General features: G+C 42.4%; 1 pseudogene across 1 annotated transcript in view; it reads right to left on the bottom strand.

Moving 5' to 3' along the window:
• Positions 1 to 4,008: 4,008 nt before the first annotated feature.
• LOC105539729 overlaps positions 4,009 to 4,714 on the bottom strand; it is a 2,709-nt pseudogene continuing 2,003 nt past the window's right edge. Inside the window, exon 3 of the transcript XR_001006093.1 lies at positions 4,009 to 4,714. The product of XR_001006093.1 is annotated as a ferritin heavy chain pseudogene (transcript).

Below are 4,714 nucleotides of genomic sequence, written 5' to 3'. Positions count from 1 at the left end.
CTGTTCTGTAGGAACAAGGGCCACTCTGCTCTCTCTAGAACCAGGTATCCACACAGGGAACACAGACTGCTGGCTTTAAGATCACTGCTTCTCTAAGGAGGGGATGGGGCTAAGGTAAGTTAAAATACCACAAAAATCTTAGCTGTTTCAGTGGCCTTTCTCTTGGTTAAGTATTTGCTTGGTTGCTGTAAACTTTTTTTTTTTTTTGAAATGGAGTGTCACTCTGTCGCTCAGGCTGGAGTGCAGTGGCACAATCTTGGCTCACTGCAACTTCCGCCTTCCAGGTTCAAGCAATTCTCCTGCCTCAGCCTCCCAAGTAACTGGGAGTAATTTTTTACTCCCAGCTAATTTTTGTATTTTTAATAGAGACAGCGTTTCACCATATTGGTCAGGCTGATCTTGAACTCCTGGCCTCAAGTGATCTACCCGCCTCGGCCTCCCAAAGTGCTGGGATTACAGGCATGAGCCACTGGACCCGGCCCGTTGCTGTAAACTTTCAACTATCTCCTAGCATTCTGATAAGGTTGATTCCAACAGGTTTTGCCAAGTTTTTCAGTGTTTCTGGGGAGAAATGGATCCCCTACTCTGCCATTTTCAATAATGCCACTTCTAACCTCCATGCCTTTCTAGTATACTCAATTTCTATCTTTTTATGCTGTTCTCTTTTTTTTTTTGTTTTGTTTTGAGGTACAGTCTCCTCTGTCACCCAGGCTGGAGTGTAATGGTGCGATCTCGGCTTACTGCAACCTCCACCTCCCAGGTTCAAGTGATTCTCCTGCCTTGGCCTCCTGAGCAGCTGGGATTACAGGCACCTGCCACCACACCCAGCTAATTTTTGTTTTTTTTTGAGATGGAGTCTCACTCAGTTGCCCTGTCTGGAGTGCAGTGGTGTGATCTTGGCTCACTGCAACCTCTGCATCCTAGGTTCAAGCTATTCTCAAGCCTTAGCCTCCTGAGTAGCTGGGATTACAGGCATGCACCACCGCATTCGGCTAATTTTTGTATTTTTTAGTAGAGACGGGGTTTCACCATGTTGACCAGGATAATCTTGAACTCCTGACCTCAGGTGATTCACCCACCTTGGCCTCTCAAAGTGCTGGGATTACAAACATGAAACATTGCACCTGGTCAATTTTTATGCTGTTCTCTAAGCCACTTCCTTAGAACCATCTTCTAATTCACTAACTCTCTCTTTGTCTATGTCCATCTAAGATAATGTATATCTCATTTATTGAGGGTTTATTCCCCCAATAACTTACTTTTTTCATTTAGGAAATTATTTTCAGGATTTCTAATTTTTTTATTAATTTTTAATTTTTAAACTTTTCATTTTGAAATAATTTTAGATTTACAGAAGAGCTTCAGAGATAGCATAGCAAACTCTTGTATATCCTCCACCCAACTTTCCCTAATGTTAACAGTGACATAATGTCTTGCATAACTCTGAGACATTTATCAAAAAAACTAAACTTAATACCATACTATTAACTTTATTCAGATTTCCTTAATTTTTCTTTTTCTTTTTTTCTGTTCAGCATCCAATCCAAGACACCATGTTGAATCCAGTTGTCAAGTCTCAAATCCGTGACCGTTTCTCAGTCTTTCATTGTCTCATGACCTTGGCATTTTTAAAGAGTACTGGGCAGGTTATTTTGTCTAATGTTCCCCAATTTAGGTTTTTGTCTGATGTTTTCTGTTAAACTAGGCTTATAGATTTTGGGGAAGAATGCTACAGAGGTAAAGTGCCCTTCTCATCACATCACATAAGGGGGTATATGATATAGTCTGACATTATTATTTAGGTTAACTTGATCACTTGGTTAAGGTGGTATCTCCATTGTGCAGTTGCTATTTTTCCCTTTCCATATTCTATGCATTAGAAGTGAGTCACTGAGTCCAGTCAATACTGAAGAAGAGAGAAACTGAGCTGTGCTTCCTGGACAGAGATGAATCAAAGAATATGTGTTCTTTATTTATTTATTTAGACACAGGGTCTCACTGTATCTCCCAGGCTGGTCTCAAACCCCTGGCCTTGAATGATCCTCCTGCCTTGGCTCCCCACAGTGCTGGGATTATAGGCATGAACCAATGCACCAGGTCTCTTTTTATGTTTATTCAATTTGTTATTCTTCCTTTATCCCTTTGAGGATCCGAGGCATACTTGTGTTGAAGCCTTCTATTTCTGTTGTTTGTTTTCTTAGATTGAGAGTATCTGTGAAAGGAGTCTTCTAAAGATTGTTTTTTTTTTTTTTTTTTTTTGCATTTATCTAGAGTGAATTACCCTCCTAATTATGGAGGAGTTTATTTTGCTTGTTTTTTTGGTTTTTTTTTTTTGTGTGTGTGTGTGTGGTAAGGAATCTGTCCTCTTTACAATTAATTTTAATAAGTTGAGGAAATTTATTTGCGGGTTCATCTTAGAGTGGGAAGTTTTGCAATTTTGTTCACTTTCGTTTTGCTATATCCTTCCTTCTTTCTCACTGCTCTCACCATCCTTATCTAGGGTTTTTGCGAATTCAGTCACGGCCCTGTATGTTTGGCATAGATCCCGGTTTTGTGGCCATGTCTATGTTGGCCTGGTTCCTAGGTATGAAAGTTACAAAAGCTGCCGTCCCAGGCAGCAGAGGGCAGCAGCTTATTTCAGCCTCTTTTTCTCACCTCAGCCCCTAGTTTTATGAACTGAGACAGATTCCAACCCACTCTGAATGGAGCATTTTCCTCTATCAGATTACTTTTTTACTTTGAAAAAAAAATACATCTACATGTATTTTTGAGAGTAGGTCTCACCCTGTTGCACAGGCTGGAGTGCAGTGGCTCAATCATAGCTCACTGCAACCTCCACTTTCCCAGGCTTAGGTGATTCGCCACCTCAGCCTCCCAAGTAATTGGGACTACAGGTGCAAGCCACCATGCCCAGCTAATTTTCATATTTTTTTTATAAGCAGGGTTTTATCATGTTGCTCAGACTAGTCTCAAACTCCTGGCCTCAAGTGATCCACCCACCTCTGCCTCCCAAAGTGCTATGATTACAGGTGTGAGCCACTATGCCCAGAAAAAATAATGTTTTTAATAAACACAAAAATAAAATAGATAAGTTCTCATAAAATTACTATATTTAAACAAGAAGGGCCAGGCGCGGTGGCTCACGCCTGTAATCCCAGCACTTTGGGAGGCTGAGGCGGGTGGATCATTTGCAGTCAGGAGTTCAAAACCAGCCTAGCCAACATGGTGAAACCCCATCTCTACTAAAAATACAAAGATTAGCCAGGCATGGTGGTGGGCACCTGTAATCCCAACTACTTGGGAGGATGAGGCAGGAGAATTGCTTGAGGTCAGGAGGCAGAGGTTGCAGTGAGCCAAGATCACACCATTGCACTCCAGCCTGGGCAATAGAGCAAGACTCTGTCTCAGAAAACAAATGAACAAACAAACAAACAAACAAAAAACCAACAGGGAAAAATTTGTGTGTGCCATTTTATTTCAATAAATACACAAATAGGTGGTAAGAATACACACACAGTGAAGGAACATCACAGTATTTATTGCGTTTATTTCTTGGAAATGGTTTTTGGTTATTGTTTTGAGACAGGATCTCCTCTCACTGCAAACTGCACCTCCTGGGCTCTAAAAACCCTCTAACCTCAGCCCCACCCCCATTAGCTGGGACTACAAGTGCACACCACCACACCTGGCTACTTTTTGTATTTTTTTGTAGTAACAGGGTTTCACCATGTTGCCTGGGCTGGCTGTAAACTCCTAGTCTCAACTGATCTGCCTGCCTCGGTCTCCCAAAGTGCTGGGATTACAGGCATGAGCCACCACCGGCTGATAATGGTCTTTAAAGACATTTCTGGACATTTGTGATCAGAGGAAAAATGTTGCCTAATAGTCTAATAATTTTTAGAAAATATTTGTTCCATTTTGTAAGCCATTTTATTTTTCTATCATTAGTTGATGCCTGTGTGTGTGTGTGTGTGTGTGTGTGTGTGTGTGTGTGTGTTTTTGGTGGGGGGGTACCAAATTTCTTTATTTGAACGAATGGTACAAATCAAAGAACTTAAGTGGATGTTCTGGTACAACTTACAGAAAAGGTAAAGGAAACCCCAACATGCATGCACTGCCTTGGTGACCAGGGAATTCACCCCATGGCTATGGGGAAATTAGCCTGAGGCTTAGCTTTCATTATCGCTGTCTCCCAGGGTGTGCTTGTCAAAGAGATACTCTGCCAAGCCAGATTCGGGTGCTCCCATCCTGCGCAAATTGGTCACGTGGTCACCCAATTCTTTGGTGGCTTTCACCTGCTCATTCAGGTAATGTGTCTCAATGAAGTCACACAAATGGGGGTCATTTTTGTCAGTGGCCAGTTTGTGCAGTTCCAGTAGTGACTGATTCACATTTCTTTCCAAATGTAACGCACACTCCATCGCATTCAGCCCGCTCTCCCAGTCGTCATAGTCTGGTTTCTTGATATCCTGAAGGAAGATTCGGCCACCTCCTTGGTTCTGCAGCTTCATCAGTTCTCAGCATGTTCCCTTTCCTCATGAGATTGGTGAAGAAAGTATTTGGCAAAGTTCTTCAAAGCCACATCATCGCGGTCCAAGTAGTAGAACATGGACAGGTAAACGCCGGAAGCATAGAGCTCCAGGTTGATCTGGCGGTTGATGGCGGCCTTTGAGTCCTGGTGGTAGTTCTGGCGCACCTGCGAGGTGGACGCGGT

The sequence above is a fragment of the Mandrillus leucophaeus genome, unplaced genomic scaffold, assembly GCF_000951045.1.
Source record: "Mandrillus leucophaeus isolate KB7577 unplaced genomic scaffold, Mleu.le_1.0 Scaffold208, whole genome shotgun sequence".
In the NCBI taxonomy this organism is placed as follows: Eukaryota; Metazoa; Chordata; class Mammalia; order Primates; family Cercopithecidae; genus Mandrillus; species Mandrillus leucophaeus.
This window is presented reverse-complemented; position numbering and strand designations above follow the sequence as displayed.